General features: G+C 46.0%; 1 protein-coding gene across 1 annotated transcript in view; it reads left to right on the top strand.

Annotated features, from left to right (window-relative positions):
* Positions 1–24,804, top strand: part of LOC138666626 (zinc finger protein 850-like) — a 154,737-nt gene that overhangs the window by 115,003 nt on the left and 14,930 nt on the right. The gene's annotated exons all lie outside the window — the stretch shown is intronic.

Here is a 24,804-nt window from a genome sequence, read left to right as displayed (position 1 = left end):
TTCCTCCATACAGATCTCCTCTAGAGCAGTGATGTTTTTGGCTTTTCGCTTGGCAACACGGATTTTCAACTCCCTCCAAAGGTTTTCTATAGGGTTGAGATCTGGAGACTGGCTAGGCCACTCCAGGACCTTGAAATGCTTCTTACGAAGCCACTCCTTCGTTGCCCTGGCGGTGTGCTTTGGATCATTGTCATGTTGAAAGACCCAGCCACGTTTCATCTTCAATGCCCTTGCTGATGGAAGGAGGTTTGCACTCAAAATCTCACGATACATGGCCCAATTCATTCTTTCATGTACCCGGATCTGTCGTCCTGGCCCCTTTGCAGAGAAACAGCCCCAAAGCATGATGTTTCCACCACCATGCTTTACAGTAGGTATGGTGTTTGATGGATGCAACTCAGTATTCTTTTTCCTCCAAACACGACAAGTTGTGTTTCTACCAAACAGTTCCAGTTTGGTTTCATCAGACCATAGGACATTCTCCCAAAACTCCTCTGGATCATCCAAATGCTCTCTAGCAAACTTCAGACGGGCCCGGACATGTACTGGCTTAAGCAGTGGGACACGTCTGGCACTGCAGGATCTGAGTCCATGGTGGCGTAGTGTGTTACTTATGGTAGGCCTTGTTACATTGGTCCCAGCTCTCTGCAGTACATTCACTAGGTCCCCCCGCGTGGTTCTGGGATTTTTGCTCACCGTTCTTGTGATCATTCTGACCCCACGGGGTGGGATTTTGCATGGAGCCCCAGATCGAGGGAGATTATCAGTGGTCTTGTATGTCTTCCATTTTCTAATTATTGCTCCCACTGTTGATTTCTTCACTCCAAGCTGGTTGGCTATTGCACATTCAGTCTTCCCAGCCTGGTGCAGGGCTACAATTTTGTTTCTGGTGTCCTTTGACAGCTCTTTGGTCTTCACCATAGTGGAGTTTGGAGTCAGACTGTTTGAGGGTGTGCACAGGTGTCTTTTTATACTGATAACAAGTTTAAACAGGTGCCATTACTACAGGTAATGAGTGGAGGAAAGAGGAGACTCTTAAAGAAGAAGTTACAGGTCTGTGAGAGCCAGAAATCTTGATTGTTTGTTTCTGACCAAATACTTATTTTCCACCATAATATGCAAATAAAATGTTAAAAAAAACAGACAATGTGATTTTCTGGATTTTTTTTTCTCAGTTTGTCTCCCATAGTTGAGGTCTACCTATGATGTAAATTACAGACGCCTCTCATCTTTTTAAGTGGTGGAACTTGCACTATTGCTGACTGACTAAATACTTTTTTGCCCCACTGTATATAATTGTCTAAGGGTTTTTCCGTCTGTCTGTCGGTCCTGGAAATCCTGCGTCTCTGATTGGTCGAGGCCGCCAGGCCAGCGACGGGCACAGCATGGCGACGATGATGTCATAAAGGTTGCCTCGACCAATCAGCGACTTGCACAGTCTGCCACGAATTCGCCTAGACCAATCAACGACGGGCACAGTATCGACGTAGATGTCATAATGGTTGCCATGGCGACGATGATGTCATAAAGGTTGCCTCGACCAATCAGCGACGGGCACAGTCTGCCACGAATTCTGGAATCATCATTGTCCATATACTACGGGGACATGCATATTCTAAAATACCCGATGCGTTAGAATCAGGCCACAATCTAGTCTACTATATAATTGTCTAAGGGTCACTTCCGTCTTTCTGTCTGTCACGGATATTCATTGGTCACTGCCTCTGTCTGTCATGGAATCCAAGTCGCTGATTGGTCATGGCAAAACGCCCACGACCATTGCCACGACCAATCAGCGACGGCCGCAGTCCGGCGGCAATATGGCCGCTCTTTCCTCCCCGCAGTCAGTCAACACATGCAGGGATTGCCTAAAAGACACTCGGTTAGCACACGAGCATGCTCGGATAACACCTTATAACATGGTCATTATTAGATGGTAGCACTTGGTGATCAACAGCCTGTTTAATAACACATTGCAGTCATAGGTTTTGTATACTTTTTCAATGGGTTTGAAGTTTGGAAAAAGAAGAAACAATGGCTTATTAACAAGCTGACCAGAAATTCTCTGTTTTCAGATCATCAACAATATTGAAGCAATCACTTTTTAACAAGCCATCCAAGAATTATCCATTTGTATTAGAGCATTTTTGAATGTGAAGAAGCAATGGCTTCTTAAAATCCACCCATATATTATCCATTATTTGGGAATAGCTTTGTGTTCATTTACCCTGTACAAAGTAGGATAAATAGCATCAGTGCAGTATAGCTATAGAACACAATGGACAAGAAGGTTATGCATGTATTTATCAGCAGCACACAATGTGGAATATGATGGGACAGGAATGAAGATGTCCAGCTATGTAGGGACAGCACCGGCAGCTCCAGCAATATAGTATGTCTTCAAAATTGACATGCCGGAAATGTGTGGCTATCGACAGCGTTGCAACCATTTAGTATAGAATATGAGGGGACAGGCAGAAGGATGCCCATCTTTGTGGAGGCAGCACTGACAGACTAGGCAGCTGTTGCTGCACAGTTTAAATATAATATGATGGACAGGGTGAGGGCGATCAGTACTGGCGGATAGGGTTGAGCGAAACGGGTCGAACATTTTCAAAAGTCGCCGACTTTTGGCTAAGTCGGGGTTTCATGAAACCCGATCCGACCCCTGTGCGGGGTCGGCCATGCGGTACGCGACTTTCGCGCCAAAGTCGCGTTTCAATGACGCGAAAAGCGCCATTTCTCAGCCAATGAAGGTAAACGCAGAGTGTGGGCAGCGTGATGACATAGGTCCTGGTCCCCACCATCTTAGAGAAGGGCATTGCAGTGATTGGCTTGCTGTCTGCGACGTCACAGGGGCTATAAAGAGGCGTTCCCGCCGACCGCCATCTTACTGCTGCTGATCTGAGCTTAGGGAGAGGTTGCTGCCGCTTTGTCAGAAGCAGGGATAGCGTTAGGCAGGGTCCATTAACCACAAAACCGCTTGTGCTGCAGCGATTTGCACTGTCCAACACCACCCTCGGTGTGCAGGGACAGTGGAAGTTTTTTTTTTTTTTTTTTTCCCCTCAGCGCTGTAGCTCATTGGGCTGCCCTAGAAGGCTCCCTGATAGCTGCATTGCTGTGTGTACGCCGCTGTGCAAACCAACTGCTTTTTTCAAAGCACAAATCCTCTTGTTCCTTCCTTTCTGCACAGCTATCTTTTTTGTTTGTCCACACTTTTTATTTCATTTGTGCATCAGTCCACTCCTTATTGCTGCCTGCCATACCTGGCTGAGATTACTGCAGGCAGGGAGATAGTAGCTGCCTGCCATACCTGGCTGAGATTACTGCAGGCAGGGAGATAGTAATTGTAGGACATTCCCTGTTTTTTTTTTTTTTTTTTTTTTGGTGGGAGATTAAGATTGGCAATTTGGCATTTCTGCTAGAGTGCCATCCCTGTGTGTGCCATCTCTCTCACATAGTGGGCCATAGAAAGCCTTTTCATTTTTCTGTATTTTTTTTTGTGGGGTGTATAAATTCTCCCTGATAAAAATACAGTGGGAGATTAATATTGGCCTTTGGGCTTGTGTGCCAGTCCTGAGTGTGCCATCTCTCTCACAAATAGTGGGCCATAGAAAGCCTATTTATTTTTTTTTTTGGTTTTATAAATTCTCCCTGAAAAAAAGGGAGATTAATATTGGCCTCTGGGCTTGTGTGCCAGTCCTGAGCGTGCCATCTGTGCCAGCCCTGAGCGTGCCATCTCTCTCACAAATAGTGGGCCATAGAAAGCCTATTTAATTTTTTTTTTTGTTTTATAAATTTTCCCTGAAAAAAGGGAGATTAATATTGGCCTCTGGGCTTGTGTGCCAGTTGTGAGCGTGCCATCTGTGCCAGTCCTGAGCGTGCCATCTCTCTCACAAATAGTGGGCCATAGAAAGCCTATTTAAATATTTTTTTGGTTTTATAAATTCTCCCAGAAAAAAAGGGAGATTAATATTGGCCTCTGGGCTTGTGTGCCAGTCCTGAGCGTGCCATCTGTGCCAGCCAGCCCTGAGCGTGCCATCTCTCTCACAAATAGTGGGCCATAGAAAGCCTATTTAATTTTTTTTTTTGTTTTATCAATTTTCCCTGAAAAAAGGGAGATTAATATTGGCCTCTGGGCTTGTGTGCCAGTTGTGAGCGTGCCATCTGTGCCAGTCCTGAGCGTGCCATCTCTCTCACAAATAGTGGGCCATAGAAAGCCTATTTAAATATTTTTTTGGTTTTATAAATTCTCCCAGAAAAAAAGGGAGATTAATATTGGCCTCTGGGCTTCTGTGCCAGTCCTGAGCGTGCCATCTGTGCCAGTCCTGAGCGTCCCATCTCTCTCACAAATAGTGGGCCATAGAAAGCCTATTTTATTTTTTTTTTGGGTTTTAGAAATTCTCCCTGAAAAAAGGGAGATTAATATTGGCCTCTGGGCTTGTGTGCCAGTTGTGAGCGTGCCATCTGTGCCAGTCCTGAGCGTGCCATCTCTCTCACAAATAGTGGGCCATAGAAAGCCTACTTAAATATTTTTTTGGTTTTATAAATTCTCCCAGAAAAAAAGGGAGATTAATATTGGCCTCTGGGCTTCTGTGCCAGTCCTGAGCGTGCCATCTGTGCCAGTCCTGAGCGTCCCATCTCTCTCACAAATAGTGGGCCATAGAAAGCCTATTTTATTTTTTTTTTGGGTTTCAGAAATTCTCCCTGGAAAAAAAAAGGGAGATTAATATTGCCCTTTGGGCTTGTGTGCCAGTACTAAGCGTTCCATCTCTCTCTCTCTCTCAGTCAGTGGGCCATAGAACGCATATTTTTGGTTTTATTTGTTTTCTAAATTCTCCCTGAAAAAATCATTTTATTTTATTTGGTTTCTAAATTCTTCCTGATAAAATCATATTTTTTTTATTATTTTTATTTCTAAAGTCTCCCTGAAAAAAAAAAAAAAAAAACAACCAAAAAAACAGTGGGAGATTAATATTGGCCTTTCTGCTTGTGTGCCAGTCTTGACTCCTGGGTGTGCCATCTCTCTCTCTCTCTCTCTCTCTCTCTCTCTCTCTCTCCAATTGTGGTCCATAGAAAGCCTATATTTTTTTTCCTTGATTTGGGTTCTAAAATCTACCAGAGAAAATAACTACATCAATCATTGGTAGAAAAATATTGGCCTCTGGGTTTGTGTGCCACTCCTGACTCCTGTGTGCGTCATCTCTCAGTCAGTGGGCCATAGAACGCCTATTTTTGGTTTTATTTGTTTTCTAAATTCTCCCTGAAAAAATCATTTTATTTTATTTGGTTTCTAAATTCTTCCTGATAAAATCATATTTTTTTTATTATTTTTTTTTCTAAAGTCTCCCTGAAAAAAAAAAAAAAAAACAGTGGGAGATTAATATTGGCCTTTCTGCTTGTGTGCCAGTCTTGACTCCTGGGTGCGTCATCTCTCAGTCAGTGGGCCATAGAACGCCTATTTTTGGTTTTATTTGTTTTATAAATTCTCCCTGAAAAAATCATTTTATTTTATTTGGTTTCTAAATTCTTCCTGATAAAATCATATTTTTTTTATTATTTTTTTTTTCTAAAGTCTCCCTGAAAAAAAAAAAAACAACCAAAAAAAACAGTGGGAGATTAATATTGGCCTTTCTGCTTGTGTGCCAGTCTTGACTCCTGGGTGCGTCATCTCTCAGTCAGTGGGCCATAGAACGCCTATTTTTGGTTTTATTTGTTTTATAAATTCTCCCTGAAAAAATCATTTTATTTTATTTGGTTTCTAAATTCTTCCTGATAAAATCATATTTTTTTTATTATTTTTTTTTCTAAAGTCTCCCTGAAAAAAAAAAAAAAAAAAACAACCAAAAAAAACAGTGGGAGATTAATATTGGCCTTTCTGCTTGTGTGCCAGTCTTGACTCCTGGGTGTGCCATCTCTCTCTCTCTCTCTCTCTCTCTCTCTCTCTCTCTCTCTCTCTCCAATTGTGGTCCATAGAAAGCCTATATTTTTTTTCCTTGATTTGGGTTCTAAAATCTACCAGAGAAAATAACTACATCAATCATTGGTAGAAAAATATTGGCCTCTGGGTTTGTGTGCCACTCCTGACTCCTGTGTGCGTCATCTCTCAGTCAGTGGGCCATAGAACGCCTATTTTTGTTTTTATTTGTTTTATAAATTCTCCCTGAAAAAATCATTTTATTTTATTTGGTTTCTAAATTCTTCCTGATAAAATCATATTTTTTTTATTATTTTTTTTTCTAAAGTCTCCCTGAAAAAAAAAAAAAAAAAAAAAAACAAAAAAAAAACAGTGGGAGATTAATATTGGCCTTTCTGCTTGTGTGCCAGTCTTGACTCCTGGGTGTGCCATCTCTCTCTCTCTCTCTCTCCAATTGTGGTCCATAGAAAGCCTACATTTTTTTTCCTTGATTTGGGTTCCAAAATCTACCAGAGAAAATAACTCCATCAATCATTGGTAGAAAAATATTGGCCTCTGGGCTTGTGTGCCACTCCTGATTCCTGTGTGCGTCATCTCTCACTCAGTGGCCCATAGAAAGCATATAGTTTGTTACATTTGTTTTCTAAATTCTCCCTGCAAAAATCTATTTTTTTTTTTTTGGGGGGTTTCTAAAGTGTTCCTGAAAAAAATAAAAATAAAAAAAAAATAATAGTGTGACATTAATATTAACATTTGTGCTTCAGTGACAGTCCTGCGTGTGGGGCATCTCTCTAATTTGCAGCCACCAAAAAAAGAGTGTGTAACATTGGGCCTGATTTTCGCTGTGGTCTCACCAACCTGTAAAGGGGTAGCTAAATCATACTGAAGTTATAGCTCACCGTGTAAGTTGTGTGACTGCAACAAATAACGTTAGTTTGGTTACGTTTTTAAAACAATGAGGAAGTCTAGTGGAAGAGGTCGTGGCCGGGGGCGTTCATTGTCAGCTGGTAATGAGGGTAGTGGTAGTGGTGGAGCATCAGGTGGTCGTGGGGGAAAAAATATTGCACCTAAGTCTGGAGCTGTGGAGCCAGGTTCGTCGTCCGGCTACACAAGGCCTCGAACGCTCCCTTTTCTGGGATTAGGAAAACCGCTTTTAAAGCCGGAGCAGCAAGAGCAAGTTTTGGCTTATCTTGCTGACTCAGCCTCTAGCTCTTTTGCCTCATCTCGTGAAACTGGTAAAAGTAAAAGCAGCGCGTCGTTAGTGGATGTTCACGGTCAGGGACAAGTCACTTCCTTGTCCTCTTCAGCAAAAACAACAACAGAGAAGAATGCAGCAGGCGACACAACGGGTTACTCCATGGAGCTCTTTACACATACCGTCCCTGGCTTAGAAAGTGAAGCAGTTAACAGTCCATGCCCATTACAAATTGAATCTGACATGGAGTGCACTGACGCACAGCCACAGCCAGACTACTATGCTGGTCCTTTGACTCAGACCACAACATTGCCCTCGCAGGGTGCTGATCAAGAATCAGACCCTGATGAGACTATGTTGCCCCATCACGAACGCTATACCACCGAACGACACGGTGACACAGACGAAGTTGCGCAGGAGGTACAAGAAGAGTTATTAGATGACCCAGTTCTTGACCCCGATTGGCAGCCATTGGGGGAACAGGGTGCAGGCGGCAGCAGTTCTGAAGCAGAGGAGGAGGAGGGGCCGCAGCAGGCATCAACATCGCCACAGGTTCCATCTGCCGGGCCCGTATCTTGCCCAAAACGCGTGGCAAAGCCAAAACCTGGTGGAGGACAGCGTGGCCATCCGGTTAAAGCTCAGTCTGCAATGCCTGAAAAGGTATCCGATGCTAGAAAGAGTGCAGTCTGGCATTTTTTTAAACAACATCCAATTGATCAGCGCAAAGTCATCTGTCAAAAATGTTCTACTTCCTTAAGCAGAGGTCAGAATCTGAAAAGTCTCAATACTAGTTGCATGCATAGACATTTAACCACCATGCATTTGAAAGCTTGGACTAACTACCAAACGTCCCTTAAGGTTGTTGCACCCTCGGCCAATGAAGCTAGTCATCAACGCAACATCCCTTCCGGCAGTGTAGGACCACCATTTAGCGCACCACCTGCTGTATCTGTGCAGGTATCTTTGCCAGGCCAAAGCAGTCAGGGTCAGGGAATCACCAGTTTCGTAGTAGGAAACACTGCATCTAGGGCACCGGCGGCAACAATACCATCTCCCACCGTCTCTGAGTCTGCCATGTCCACCGGCACCCCCGCTAGTTCCACGATCTCCAGCTCTCCAGTCCAGCTCACCCTACATGAGACTATGGTTAGAAAAAGGAAATACTTAGCCTCGCATCCGCGTACACAGGGTTTGAACGCCCACATAGCTAGACTAATCTCGTTAGAGATGATGCCCTACCGGTTAGTTGAAAGCGAAGCTTTCAAAGACCTGATGGACTACGCTGTACCACGCTACGAGCTACCCAGTCGACACTTTTTTTCCAGAAAAGCCATCCCAGCCCTCCACCAGCATGTTAAAGAGCGCATCGTCCATGCACTCAGGCAATCTGTGAGCACAAAGGTGCACCTGACAACAGATGCATGGACCAGTAGGCATGGCCAGGGACGTTACGTGTCCATCACGGCACACTGGGTAAATGTGGTGGATTCAGGGTCCACAGGGGACAGCAAGTTTGGGACAGTTCTGCCTAGCCCACGGTCTAGTAAACAGTTGTCTGTAGCCGTTCGCACCCCCTCCTCCTCCTCCTCCTCGTCCTCCTGCAGAAGCAAGAGCTCGTCCACAGACCGCAGTCGCACAAACACTCCATCCGCACCTGCCACTGTTGCACACCAGGTCTCCCATTATGGGGCAGCTACTGGCATACGTCAGCAGGCTGTATTGGCTATGAAGTGTTTGGGCGACAATAGACACACCGCGGAAGTTCTGTCCGAGTTCTTGCAGCAAGAAACGCAGTCGTGGCTGGGCACTGTAGATCTTGAGGCAGGCAAGGTAGTGAGTGATAACGGAAGGAATTTCATGGCTGCCATCTCCCTTTCCCAACTGAAACACATTCCTTGCCTGGCTCACACCTTAAACCTGGTGGTGCAGTGCTTCCTGAAAAGTTATCCGGGGTTATCCGACCTGCTCCTCAAAGTGCGTGGACTTTGCGCACATATCCGCCGTTCGCCTGTACACTCCAGCCGTATGCAGACCTATCAGCGTTCTTTGAACCTTCCCCAGCATCGCCTAATCATAGACGTTGCAACAAGGTGGAACTCAACACTGCACATGCTTCAGAGACTGTGCGAACAGAGGCGGGCTGTTATGTTTTTGTGGGAGGATACACATACACGGGCAGGCAGTAGGATGGCAGACATGGAGTTGTCAGGTGTGCAGTGGTCGAAGATTCAAGACATGTGTCAAGTCCTTCAGTGTTTTGAGGAATGCACACGGCTGGTTAGTGCAGACAACGCCATAATAAGCATGAGCATCCCCCTAATGCGTCTGCTGATGCAAAGTTTGACGCACATAAAGGATCAGGCGTCTGCACCAGAGGAAGAGGAAAGCCTTGATGACAGTCAGCGATTGTCTGGTCAGGGCAGTGTACATGACGAGGTACCGGGCGAAGAGGAGGTGGAGGATGAGGAGGATGATGGGGATGAGTATATTTTTAATGAGGAAGCTTTCCCGGGGGCACGGGAAATTGGTGGCGTGGCAAGGCCGGGTTCTGGTTTTTTGAGGGACACAAGTGACGTAGATTTGCCTGCAACTGCCCCTCAACCAAGCACAACCGCAGATTTGACAACGGGAACTTTGGCCCACATGGCGGATTATGCCTTGCGTATCCTCAAAAGGGACACACGCATTACAAAAATGATGAACGATGACGATTACTGGTTGGCCTGCCTCCTTGATCCTCGCTATAAAGGCAAATTGCAAAATATTATGCCACATGAGAACTTGGAACTAATATTAGCAACAAAACAATCAACTCTTGTTGACCGTTTGCTTCTGGCATTCCCTGCACACAGCGCCCGTGATCGTTCTCACACGAGCTCCAGGGGCCAGCAGACCAGAGGTGTTAGAGGGGCAGAAATCAGAAGTGGCGTTGGACAGAGGGGTTTTCTGACCAGGTTGTGGAGTGATTTTTCTATGACCGCAGACAGGACAGGTACTGCAGCATCAATTCAAAGTGACAGGAGACAACATTTGTCCAGTATGGTTACAAACTATTTTTCATCCCTTATCGACGTTCTCCCTCAACCGTCATTCCCATTTGATTACTGGGCATCCAAATTAGACACCTGGCCAGAATTGGCAGAATATGCATTGCAGGAGCTTGCTTGCCCGGCAGCTAGTGTCCTATCAGAAAGAGTATTCAGTGCTGCAGGTTCAATACTAACAGAAAAAAGGACTCGTCTGGCTACCCAAAATGTAGATGATCTAACCTTCATTAAAATGAACCACAACTGGATTTCAAAATCTTTTGCCCCACCCTGCCCGGCTGACACCTAGCTTTCCTATGAAAAGGTCTTGCCTGTGGACTATTCTGAATGACTTTTCCAATCTCGTAATTTTCTTCACCTGATTGTCCAGCATACGACATGTTTCCACCTCACGAAATGGCCAAACTCCCCACACGGGGCCGTGCTATCGCCACTTTGCGCTTGGACCCTTGAGAGTGCTGTTTGTCTGAAGAGGTGGGTGTGGCCGCTTTTGGTCGACGGCACTGCCACTGGGTCCCTCATAGTACAATAAAGTGTCTCTGGCGGTGGTGGTGCGCACCCAACGTCAGACACACCGTTGTAATATGAGGGGCCCTGTGCCTGTACCGCCGGCCACAAGACAGTTCCCCCCCCCAGCTCAAACAGTGCTCTACCACTAGCAAAATTATCTCTCACAGCTTCACCAATGTGTAGTCTAGCCGCTGACATCCTTCAATGCCTGGCACTGACAATACCATTGTTTTGACATTTTTGTTATGTTAGGCCTTCGAAGCCTGTCTGCGGTCCCTTCTTTCTACAACTACTACACTGACCAGGCCACTGCTGGCCGTGTTACCCTGGAACCAATTTAAAAGTGCCTACAGTCAGCCCAATTTTGTTATGTTAGGCCTTCGAAGACTGTCTGCCGTCACTCCTTCCACTAGACTTCCACTGACCATACACTGCTGCCCATGTACCCCTGGAACCAATTTAAAGTGCCTACAGCCAGCCCAATTTTGTTATGTTAGGCCTTCGAAGCCTGTCTGCGGTCACTCCTTCCACTAGACTTCCACTGACCAGACCACTGCTGCCCGTGTACCCCTGGAACCAATTTAAAAGTGCCTACAGCCAGCCCAAGTTTGTTATGTTAGGCCTTGGAAGCCTGTCTGCGGTCACTCCTTCCACTAGACTTCCACTGACCAGACCACTGCTGCCCGTGTACCCCTGGAACCAATTTAAAAGTGCCTACAGCCAGCCCAAGTTTGTTATGTTAGGCCTTGGAAGCCTGTCTGCGGTCACTCCTTCCACTAGACTTCCACTGACCAGACCACTGCTGCCCGTGTACCCCTGGAACCAATTTAAAAGTGCCTACAGCCAGCCCAAGTTTGTTATGTTAGGCCTTGGAAGCCTGTCTGCGGTCACTCCTTCCACTAGACTTCCACTGACCAGACCACTGCTGCCCGTGTACCCCTGGAACCAATTTAAAAGTGCCTACAGCCAGCCCAAGTTTGTTATGTTAGGCCTTGGAAGCCTGTCTGCGGTCACTCCTTCCACTAGACTTCCACTGACCAGACCACTGCTGCCCGTGTACCCCTGGAACCAATTTAAAATTGCCTACAGCCAGCCCAATTTTTTTATTTTAGGCCTTCGATGCCTGTCTGCGGTCCATTCTTTCAACTACTACTACACTGACCAGGTCACTGCTGTCCGTGTACCCCTGGAACCAATTTAAAATTGCCTACAGCCATGTGTTATTATTTTAGGCCTTCGATGCCTGTCTGCGGTCACTCCTTCCACTAGGCCTCCACTGACCACACCACTGCTGTCCGTGTACCCCTGGAACCAATTTAAAATTGCCTACAGCCATGTGTTATTATTTTAGGCCTTCGATGCCTGTCTGCGGTCACTCCTTCCACTAGGCCTCCACTGACCACACCACTGCTGTCCGTGTACCCCTGGAACCAATTTAAAATTGCCTACAGCCAGCCCAATTTTTTTATTTTAGGCCTTCGATGCCTGTCTGCGGTCCATTCTTTCAACTACTACTACACTGACCAGGTCACTGCTGTCCGTGTACCCCTGGAACCAATTTAAAATTGCCTACAGCCATGTGTTATTATTTTAGGCCTTCGATGCCTGTCTGCGGTCACTCCTTCCACTAGGCCTCCACTGACCACACCACTGCTGTCCGTGTACCCCTGGAACCAATTTAAAATTGCCTACAGCCATGTGTTATTATTTTAGGCCTTCGATGCCTGTCTGCGGTCACTCCTTCCACTAGGCCTCCACTGACCACACCACTGCTGCCCGTGTACCCCTGGAACCAATTTAAAATTGCCTACAGCCATGTGTTATTATTTTAGGCCTTCGATGCCTGTCTGCGGTCACTCCTTCCACTAGGCCTCCACTGACCACACCACTGCTGTCCGTGTACCCCTGGAACCAATTTAAAATTGCCTACAGCCAGCCCAATTTTTTTATTTTAGGCCTTCGATGCCTGTCTGCGGTCCATTCTTTCAACTACTACTACACTGACCAGGTCACTGCTGTCCGTGTACCCCTGGAACCAATTTAAAATTGCCTACAGCCATGTGTTATTATTTTAGGCCTTCGATGCCTGTCTGCGGTCACTCCTTCCACTAGGCCTCCACTGACCACACCACTGCTGTCCGTGTACCCCTGGAACCAATTTAAAATTGCCTACAGCCATGTGTTATTATTTTAGGCCTTCGATGCCTGTCTGCGGTCACTCCTTCCACTAGGCCTCCACTGACCACACCACTGCTGCCCGTGTACCCCTGGAACCAATTTAAAATTGCCTACAGCCAGCCCAATTTTTTTATTTTAGGCCTTCGATGCCTGTCTGCGGTCCATTCTTTCAACTACTACTACACTGACCAGGTCACTGCTGTCCGTGTACCCCTGGAACCAATTTAAAATTGCCTACAGCCATGTGTTATTATTTTAGGCCTTCGATGCCTGTCTGCGGTCACTCCTTCCACTAGGCCTCCACTGACCACACCACTGCTGTCCGTGTACCCCTGGAACCAATTTAAAATTGCCTACAGCCATGTGTTATTATTTTAGGCCTTCGATGCCTGTCTGCGGTCACTCCTTCCACTAGGCCTCCACTGACCACACCACTGCTGTCCGTGTACCCCTGGAACCAATTTAAAATTGCCTACAGCCAGCCCAATTTTTTTATTTTAGGCCTTCGATGCCTGTCTGCGGTCCATTCTTTCAACTACTACTACACTGACCAGGTCACTGCTGTCCGTGTACCCCTGTAACCAATTTAAAATTGCCTACAGCCATGTGTTATTATTTTAGGCATTCGATGCCTGTCTGCGGTCCATTTTTTCAACTACTACTACACTGACCAGGTCACTGCTGCCCGTGTACCCCTGGAACCAATTTAAAATTGCCTACAGCCATGTGTTATTATTTTAGGCCTTCGATGCCTGTCTGCGGTCACTCCTTCCACTAGGCCTCCACTGACCACACCACTGCTGCCCGTGTACCCCTGGAACCAATTTAAAATTGCCTACAGCCAGCCCAATTTTTTTATTTTAGGCCTTCGATGCCTGTCTGCGGTCCATTCTTTCAACTACTACTACACTGACCAGGTCACTGCTGCCCGTGTACCCCTGGAACCAATTTAAAATTGCCTACAGCCATGTGTTATTATTTTAGGCCTTCGATGCCTGTCTGCGGTCACTCCTTCCACTAGGCCTCCACTGACCACACCACTGCTGTCCGTGTACCCCTGGAACCAATTTAAAATTGCCTACAGCCATGTGTTATTATTTTAGGCCTTCGATGCCTGTCTGCGGTCCATTCTTTCAACTACTACTACACTGACCAGGGCACTGCTGGCCGTGTACCCCTGGAACCAACATCAGAAAATATAAAAATAAGTATTTTGCTTATAAAAAAGAAAATACTGGTGAGATATCAAATGCAGACATTTTAACATTAAAAACAAACACACAACTCTAATCTGGTACAGTACTAAAAATGGCCACCAGCTACAATTACTTTCTCCTGCAAGTAGTTAACTGAAAGTTTTTTTAAATTGAAAACACACATATGGCATCCACCGAGTGTTGTCCTGTCGCGTCTTCTTTATATTATTGCCGAGAAGATGCAAAATAATGAAAATAATAAAATCATTAATTACCAAAATAATAGAGAAAGTCAACACCACATTGCAAATAAACATTCATTCCAAATAAAGAAGCAGGGCGCGTCCGAGGGTGAGTATATACCTAATAAGAATATAATCACCCTCGGACGCGCAATGCTTATTTCCAACAGCCTTCCTTCCTAAGAATCAGCCCTTCCGTCGTGTAGAGAGACGTTGTGTTACACTCCAAGGTGTTCCCCAGGTTGCCTTTCCTGAGCTTCGATCTTCCGGCTCTCGTTTAGTAGTTCTTGGAAACTACTCTGCATTAGGCCTTCAAATTGGGTATGGGGTGTAGAGAGATGGTGTGTTCCACTCCAAGGTGTTCCCCAGGTTGCCTTTCCTGAGCTTCGATCTTCCGGCTCTCGTTTAGTAGTTGTTGGAAACTACGCTGCATTAGGCCTTCAAATTGGGTATGGGGTGTAGCGAGAGGGTGTGTTACACTCCAAGGTGTTCCCCAGGTTGCCTTTCCTGAGCTTCGATCTTCCGGCTCTCGTTTAGTAGTTCTTGGAAACTACACTGCATTAGGCCTTCAAATTGGGTATGGGGTGTAGAGAGAGGGTGTGTTACACTCCAAGGTGTTCCCCAGGTTGCCTTTCCTGAGCTTCGATATTCCGGCTCTCGTTTAGTAGTTGTCGGAAACTACGCTGCATTAGGCCTACAAATTGGGTATGGGGCGTAGAGAGAGGGTGTGTTACACTCCAAGGTGTTCCCCAGGTTGCCTTTCCTGAGCTTCGATATTCCGGCTCTCGTTTAGTAGTTGTCGGAAACTACGCTGCATTAGGCCTACAAATTGGGTATGGGGTGTAGAGAGAGGGTGTGTTACACTCCAAGGTGTTCCCCAGGTTGCCTTTCCTGAGCTTCGATCTTCATGCTCTCGTTTAGTAGTTGTCGGAAACTACGCTGCATTAGGCCTACAAATTGGGTATGGGGTGTAGAGAGAGGGTTTGTTACACTCCAAGGTGTTCCCCAGGTTGCCTTTCCTGAGCTTCGATCTTCCGGCTCTCGTTTAGTAGTTGTTGGAAACTACGCTGCATTAGGCCTTCAAATTGGGTATGGGGTGTAGCGAGAGGGTGTGTTACACTCCAAGGTGTTCCCCAGGTTGCCTTTCCTGAGCTTCGATCTTCCGGCTCTCGTTTAGTAGTTCTTGGAAACTACACTGCATTAGGCCTTCAAATTGGGTATGGGGTGTAGAGAGAGGGTGTGTTACACTCTAAGGTGTTCCCCAGGTTTCCTTGCCATTGCTTCGGTCTTCCGACTCTCGTTTAGTAGTTGTAGAAAAGTACACTGCATTAGGCCATACAAAATGGGTATGGGGTGGAGAGAGATGGTGTGTTACACTCCAAGGTGTTCCCCAGGTTGCCTTTCCTGAGCTTCTATCTTCAGGCTCTCATTAAATTGTGGTTAAATGGAACAACTGCATTTGGCGTACTAGTTGGTTTGGGGCCTACTATCGGTGTCTGCCACTCCTTGCTGTTCTCCTCCACTGAACAAAGCTGTGCCGCCTGTTTACTACGGTTGCCAATTTTGAACTGCATTTCGACTACTTACTGATTTGGCCCTACTCTCTGTGTCAGCCTCTCATTCCAGTTGTCCTCCACTGCAATGCCCCCTGGTTATTCCTGTGTTACCAATTTTGAACTGCATTTAGCCCACTTTCTTCTTTGGGCCTATATCTGTGTTTCCACTTCATCGTGCCCATTGCCCAGCCAGTGATAGATGAGTCTGCTGGTACATTGACCCATAACGCAACATTCCCCGTGCACGCTACACAACAACATTGTGACCCTGCTGAAAGTCAGGTTGCTCTTCCCGCATACCATACCACCTTACACGGGGACAAAGAGGAAGGTGCAGATGAAAGTGCAGGTTCCTTCATCAGGTGGGGGGAGGAATACTAGTTGGCGACGTCACTGGCACAGGGCCTCTCATAGTACGCAAAAGTGTTGCTGCCGGTGGGAGGCGCCCCCGCCGTGCAAACACACCGCTGTACTTTGAGGGGCCCTGTGCCAGTGCCAATGCCAACGAGTGGGCCCCCCCTGCTTGCTCAGGTTCACAGCACTTGCAAAGTTGAAATACTTACCTCTCCCTGCTCCACTGCCGTGACGTGGTCCAGATTTCCTGGGCCCACTAATTACTTGAACCAGCCCTACCCCCCACAACTTTAGCCAAATGACCCCCAATTTCAAATGCCTTCCAATTATTATAAGGTAAATTACGCTTGACAAGCTTCATTAAGAAGAATGGATGGTTTTGACATTAAAATGGCCACTCTAGGTGTTTTCCTGGCCCCCACTCACTGCCGACTATGCTGCCCCATTGACTTGCATTGGGTTTCGTGTTTCGGTCGATCCCGACTTTACGTCATAATCGGCCGATTTCACTCGACCCGACTTTGGACATAGTCGGGTTTCGCAAAACCCGGCTCGACTCTAAAAAGGTCAAGGTCGCTCAACTCTACTGGCGGAAGCTCAACAGCGTAGAACACAGTGGACAGGTAATTGATGAGGCTCATGTGGTCATCTCTTGATGAAGAAGTAATTTTTAACTTTGAAACGCATCAAATAAACCACTACTTTTCTATCAAATCCTACCTGGATCTACATCTCAGTCTCTTCAACAGCGCCCAAATTGTAGACAGAAATCCTTTCTCCTTTATACAGTGGACAGGCAGGCAGATGATATGGTTGATCTAATTATTTGCATCAGCTGCAAGAATCAAATTCATCCCTGATGCATGCCTGATTTCTTCAACAATTGTTGTCATCATGTATTTCAGACTGACAGCCTTGTTCCCTGTATATATGTGGGATAATTTGATGTTCCACTCTACATCTGTTTTTGCCAAGAACTTAAAGGGATACGACTTTAAAGAAGGTGATTATTTTTATTACAGTAATTCAGTGATTACAGAAAATAGGAAATAATGTGATATTGCGTACACTTTTGCATAATATACATCACGATAGTAAAGTACTTACGTTACACTCTACACAAGAAAAACTTCACCAGGAAAAGAGCATCATCTATCCGGAAACGTCAACCGTGCGAAGCCAAACGGTGAAGACAGAGAATTCCTGGGATATCCTACACTATAGACCCACACGGGCGTCCCTTCCGGTCTATAGGTTACAGGCTTCTGTCTTAGCTGAAGTCTTCACCAGCTTATATCTTTACTTTTGAAAAAATGCTTACGGAATCAAGTGTTACACAAGCTCTAACAGATTCTATTTATTTGGCCAAAGTAATATCCTTCTTTCTGAGTGGCCAACTCTTCAGATATCAATCACCTTCGACAAATACGTCATCACACAGAACATGCCCAGACGCTTTCCTGGCACCGAATATTCTACCATAATATAAACACACTTTCTTACAGAAACTGATAACGAAAATATATAGTAAGAGTATGATTCACTTTCTCACTAACAAAGGTATGCAGGTACTGGATGATACTATAATCATGTTCTCTCTGAACACTGATAACAAAGCTATGCAGTAATTGGTATGCAGCACCCCAGGTTACCGGTTGCTGCAGTGTTGTTGCTTTTCCTTCGGGGAAGGTGATGTCATGCTCAGAGGCAAATGAGTTCTCTTCACCAGGTAAGGCACACACATGCAACACATTCTGAATCCAGGCCAATAGGGGGGAGCTCAAGACCTGGATTCAGGGGAGCTTCCCTATGCTTTGTTTCCTGACCTGGAGGAGGAGTGAGTTCAGTTGTAGAGAGATAAAGAAGGAGAAGAACGTCTGGAGCAGATGTGAGAGACCTGGCAGCCACGTGGAGCTGCAGCCTCTGGGAAGGAGTATCTTGTTGGGTTGCATGTGGAGCAGCCGGAAGGGAAGGAGCACAGGAGTGAAGCAGAGCTCAGAGGGGAACTGTGACAGGACACCCTCGGAGCTAAAGCGTAGTAATCCGGTTACCGAGAGCCCGAGGCTTTCGTGAACTCTAGGACACGGAGCAGAACCAGAGGGCACTACACTATACATCACCTGCCCACACCACGCCTGAGACGCAGAAGCATTGGAGGAGCCCGGGGCATCTGAGAGTCCCTGTAAAAACGCTTAAGCTGCCCGTCGTGCAGGTACCTGTCCCAGGACAGGGGGAAACTGGAGGACCTTGTAGGAAGCTTAAAGCAGCAAGGACCTTACTTAGAAAGGCGCAAGTAGAAAAGGTTCATGGACCTCTACTGGGAAAAAAGAACTCTAACTTGCCTCTGAGCCGGCCGAACCACCATCAACCCATGCCTGGTACCCTGGACTGTGGCCTGTCACCCACAAGTAAACCGGGTAAAGACTTATCACTTGTCTCCTCCATTTACTCACTGGCTACCCCATCTACGCCACACACCATAGGACCCCTGGGGACCCTGCTTCACCTGTGGGAAGTGTAACATCTAGGCTGCCGCAACATCCCCCAGGGGACCCCTTTAATGTAGCGTCGGTCCCACTACTGATCGAACTCCACAGGTGGCATCACGACAAACCTTGAACATTTAACCCCCTTTAACCCCTTTCTGCCATATGACGTACTATCCCGTCGAGGTGGGGTGGGCCCGTATGACCACCGACGGGATAGTACGTCATACGCGATCGGCCGTGCTATCGGGGGGAGCGCGGCCGGGTGTCAGCTGCCTATCGCAGCTGACATCCAGCACTATGTGCCCCCGGCACATTAACCCCCGGCACACCGCAATCAAACATGATCGCGGTGTGCCGGCGGTATAGGGAAGCATCGCGCAGGGAGGGGGCTCCCTGCGGGCTTCCCTGAGACCCCCGCAGCAACGTGATGTGATCGCGTTGCTGCGTGGGTCTCCTTACCTCCCTTCCTGCAGCAGGCCCGGATCCAATATGGCCGTGGCATCCGGGTCCTGCAGGGAGGGAGGTGGCTTACCAAGTGCATGCTCAGAGCAGGCGCTTGGTAAGGCTGCAGTGTTCTGAGACAGATCGGTGATCTGACAGAGTGCTGTGCAAACTGTCAGATCAGCGATCTGTGATGTCCCCCCCTGGGACAAAGTAAAAAAGTTAAAAAAAAAATTTCCAAATGTGTAAAAAAAAATTTAAAAAAAAATTCTAAATAATGAAAAAAAATAAAAAATATTATTCACATAAATACATTTCTTAATCTAAAAAAAAACAATAAAAGTACACATATTTAGTATCGCCGCGTCCGTAACGACCCGACCTATAAAACTGGCCCACTAGTTAACCCCTTCAGTAAACACCGTAAGGAAAAAAAAAAACGAGGCAAAAAACAACCCTTTATTATCATACCGCCGGACAAAAAGTGGAATAACACGCAATCAAAAAGACAGATATAAATAACAATGGTACCGCTGAAAACGTCATCTTGTCCCGCAAAAAATGAGCCACCATACAGCATCATCAGCAAAAAGTAAAAAAGTTATAGTCCTCAGAATAAAGCGATGCAAAAATAATTATTTTTTCTATAAAATAGTTTTTATCGTATAAAAGCGCCAGAACATAAAAAAATGACATAAATGAGGAATCGCTGTAATCGTACTGACCCAAAGAATAAAACTGCTTCATCAATTTTACCAAACGCGGAACGATATAAACGCCTCCCCCAAATGAAATTCATGAATTGCTGGTTTTTGGTCATTCTGCCTCACAAAAATCGGAATAAAAAGCGATCAAAAAATGTCACGTGCCCGAAAATGTTACCAATAAAACTATCAACTCGTCCCGCAAAAAAACAAGACCTCACATGACTCTGTGGACCAAAATATGGAAAAATTATAGCTCTCAAAATGTGGTAACGCAAAAAATATTTTTTGCAATAAAAAGCGTCTTTCAGTGTGTGACGGCTGTCAATCATAAAAATCCGCTAAAAACCCGCTATAAAAGTAAATCAAACCCCCCTTCATCACCCCCTTAGTTAGGGAAAAATTAAAAAATGTATTATTTCCATTTTCCCATTAGGGCTAGGGTTAGGGCTAGGGTTGGGGCTAGAGTTAAGGCTACAGTTAGGGTTGGGGCTAAAGTTAGGGTTAGGGTTGGGGCTAAAGTTAGGGTTTAGATTACATTTATGGTTGGGAATAGGGTTGGGATTAGGGTTAGGGGTGTGTCAGGGTTAGAGGTGTGGTTAGGGTTACTGTTGGGATTAGGGTTAGGGGTGTGTTTGGATTAGGGTTTCAGTTATAATTGGGGGGTTTCCACTGTTTAGGCACATCAGGGGCTCTCCAAACGCGACATGGCGTCCGACCTCAATTCCAGCCAATTCTGCATTGAAAAAGTAAAACAGTGCTCCTTCCCTTCCGAGCTCTCCCGTGCGCCCAAACAGGGGTTTACCCCAACTTATGGGGTATCAGCGTACTCAGGACAAATAGGACAACAACTTTTGGGGTCCAATTTCTCCTGTTACCCTTGGAAAAATACCAAACTGGGGGTAAAAAATAATTTTTGTGGAAAAAAAAAGATTTTTTATTTTCACGGCTCTGCGTTATAAACTGTAGTGAAACAATTGGGGGTTCCAAGCTCTCACAACACATCTAGATGAGTTCCTTTGGGGGTCTACTTTCCAAAATGGTGTCACTTGTGGGGGGTTTCTACTGTTTAGGTACATTAGGGGCTCTGCAAACGCAATGTGACGACTGCAGACCATTCCATCTAAGTCTGCGTTCCAAATGGTGCTCCTTCCCTTCCGAGCCCTCCCATGCGTCCAAATGGTGGTTCCCCCCCCCACACATATGGGGTATCAGCGCACTCAGGACAAATTGGACAACAACTTTTGGAGTCCAATTTCTCCTGTTACCCTCGGGAAAATACAAAACTGGGGGCTAAAAGATCATTTTTGTGGGAAAAAATTTTTGTTTTATTTTTACGGCTCTGCATTATAAATTTCTGTGAAGCCCTTGGTGGGTTAAAGCGCTCACCACACATCTAGATAAGTTCCTTGGGGGGTCTACTTTCCAAAATGGTGTCAATTGTGGGGGGTTTCAATGTTTAGGCACATCAGTGGCTCTCCAAACGCAACATGGCATCCCATCTCAATTCCTGTCAATTTTGCATTGAAAAGTCAAATGGCGCTCCTTCCCTTCCAAGCTCTCCCATGTTCCCAAACAGTGGTTTACCCCCACATATGGGGTATCGCGTACTCAGGACAAATTGTACAACAACTTTTGGGGTCCAATTTCTTCTCTTACCCTTGGGAAAATAAAAAATTGGGGGCGAAAAGATAATTTTTGTGAAAAAATATGATTTTTTATTTTTACGGTTCTGCATTATAAACTTCTGTAAAGCACTTGGTGGGTCAAATTGCTCACCACACCTCTAGATAAGTTCCTTAGGGGGTCTACTTTCCAAAATGGTGTCACTTGTGGGGGGTTTCAATGTTTAGGCACATCAGGGGCTCTCCAAACGCAACATGGTGTCCCATCTCGATCCCAGTCAATTTTGCATTGAAAAGTCAAATGGCGCTCCTTCGCTTCTGAGCTCTGTCATGCGCCCAAACAGTGGTTTACCCCCACATATGGGGTATCGGTGTACTCAGGACAAATTGTACAACAAATTTTTGGGTCCATTTTCTACTGTTACCCTTGGTAAAATAAAACAAATTGGAGCTGAAGTAAATTTTTTGTGAAAAAAAGTTAAATGTTCATTTTTATTTAAACATTCCAAAAATTCCTGTGAAGCACCAGAAGGGTTAATAAACTTCTTAAATATGGTTTTGAGCACCTTGAGGGGTGCAGTTTTTAGAATGGTGTCACACTTGGGTATTTTCTATCATATACACCCCTCAAAATGACTTCAAATGAGATGTGGTCCCTAAAAAAAAATGGTGTTGTAAAAATGAGAAATTGCTGGTCAACTTTTAACCCTTATAAGTCCCTAACAAAAAAAAATTTTGGTTCCAAAATTGTGCTGATGTAAAGAAGACATGTGGGAAATGTTACTTATTAAGTATTTTGTGTGACATATCTCTGTGATTTAATTGCATAAAAATTCAAAGTTGGAAAATTGCGAAATTTTCAAAATTTTCGCCAAATTTCCGTTTTTTTCACAAATAAACGCAGGTAATATCAAAGAAATTTTACCACTATCATGAAGTACAATATGTCACAAGAAAACAATGTCAGAATCACTGGGATCCGTTGAAGCGTTCCAGAGTTATAACCTCATAAAGAGACAGTGGTCAGAATTGTAAAAATTGGCCCGGTCATTAATGTGCAAACCACCCTTGGGGCTAAAGGGGTTAACGTTGATGCCCAGGGCCCCGGACCGGGTTGCAGCCACAGTGACATCCCCCTTTGCGACCGGACCCAGTACCGAGTACCCCACTGCCCTGTGGGCGCGTCAACTTTTGGCGTCACAAACAGAATTTCGTTCCCTGGCATCGCCGGGTACTGTGCGCCATGGATTACAATAGACTGTTTTACTATGTGAAATTGAAATATGGCCGCCATTGCTGTACCACGAGGACGACAGAGAACAGGAAAAGATGTGTTGCTATGAGTGGACTTCGTACACTTGTGCGAAAGCTGGATACAACCCCTTCAGAGACTCTAATGCTAACCAAAGATGTCCGTCACCAGTACGGGTCCACCCCCAGAAGGAGCTTGAGGCACAGAAAGAGGAAGCACATGGAACAGCACGGCAGCAGGATGGCTGCGCGTAACCTGGTCAAGTCACTGGTAAACAGCGAAGAAGCGCTGCCAGAACAAAGAGAGACCCCAGAAGATGTCCCCGGTCCGCAGTGGCATGAATCCTTGAAAATGCAACCTATCCTGGACCCGGAGCTCCTCGCCACAGAAATGGAGGAGCTGGCCCAGCAACTGATGAAGACCCAGATGACAGCGGTGGTCACCTGGAAAGAGTCAATGGTCCGGAGAATGAAGATCGCCCAGCCGCCACGCCAACACTTATCAGCCGCGTTCCCAGCCCTGGCGGAGCCTGCATCGTTGACCTCGGTGGAGCCGGAGAGCGACACGCTGATGGACAAGGAGATGCCGCCGACAGGAGATCCGGAGCCCGCTCCTACAGCACTGACAGAGCCAGAAAGCAAGACCCTGCCGGAACCCGAGACTGCACCACCAACAGAAAACCTGGGCATCGCGACTGCCACACTGATGGAGCTGGAAAGTGAGGCCCAGCCAGAAAGCGAAACGCCACCAAGCGAGACACCGCTACTGTAGACAATGACACTGCAGCACCAGGCCCTGCAGCCTGTGGATCAAGCACAGCGACAACCAGAATTCCTGACCCCAGCGGAGGAGGCCAAACAAGACACTGGCAGCGGTGAGACAGGTATGTTCTCTGTCCCGGTAGCTGAAGACACTTTAGTGGGACCATTAGCATCCCTGCCAACCTTAATGCTCAAACAAGTAACAACTGCCATGACTTGGGACTGCATAACGGATGCATGTGACACATTAACATAGTAACATAGTTATTAAGGTTGAAGGAAGACTTTAAGTCCATCTAGTTCAACCCATAGCCTAACCTAACATACCCTAACATGTTGATCCAGGGGAAGGCAAAAAAAACCCATGTGGCAAATAGTAAGCTCCACTTTGGGGAAAAAAATTCCTTCCCAACTCCACATACGGCAACTCCATAGGTGGCGTCACGACAAACCTTGAACATTTAACCCCCTTTAACGTTGATGCCCAGGGCCACGGACCAGGTCACAGCCATCGTGACATCCCCCTTTGCGACCGGTACCGAGTACCCCACTGCCCTGTGGGCGCGTCAGGTACACCAGGTGTTAAGAAAGTTACAGAAAACTACAAGGCTAATATGAGCTGAACTGTTACTGTATAATATATTAAAGAAGTCTTACAGGGGTCTTTAAAGACAGACTACCAATATAGGTTCCCGATGGTCATTAATATTTTAGAACTACAACATCCACTCGCTGCTGCCTCCCCTCTTTTTATTATTTTTATTATTATTATTATACATTTTTATAGCGCCATTTATTCCATGGCGCTTTACATGTGAATACGGGGCAAATATAGACAAATACATTAAACATGAGCAGATAACAAGGCACACGAGTACATAAGGAGGGAGGACCCTGCCCGCGAGGGCTCACAGTCTGCAGGGGGTGGGTGAGGATACACTAGGAGAGGGAAGAGCTGGCTGTGCGGCTGTTCAGTAGGTTGAGGATCACTGCAGGCTGTAGGCTTGTCGGAAGAGATGAGTCTCTTTCACAAAATGTTGCATAAAAGATTGATGTTGAGGGTCCCTAACAGCCCCAAGGCCTAGATGAACATTTATAAGTTGCGTTCTTCTGTTCCCTATTGCATTCTTGTGAGTATTTTGCCAAAGTTCTGTCTATTGACAGATCTAGTAGTCTTTGCATTTGAAAGGCTTCAGTAGATGATACAAATCCCTCCTAAGTTGCCAGTGGTGAACTTCAAAGTAAACCAAGCTACAGTTTGAATGTTGAAAGATATAATCATTCATCGCTTTACACTGATTGTAGAAATAATCAAACATATACAGTGTTGAATTCCA

This window comes from Ranitomeya imitator, chromosome 2 (assembly GCF_032444005.1).
Source record: "Ranitomeya imitator isolate aRanImi1 chromosome 2, aRanImi1.pri, whole genome shotgun sequence".
NCBI lineage: Eukaryota > Metazoa > Chordata > Amphibia > Anura > Dendrobatidae > Ranitomeya > Ranitomeya imitator.
Note: the sequence above shows the minus strand (reverse complement) of the source record. Positions and strands in the feature narration are given on the sequence as shown.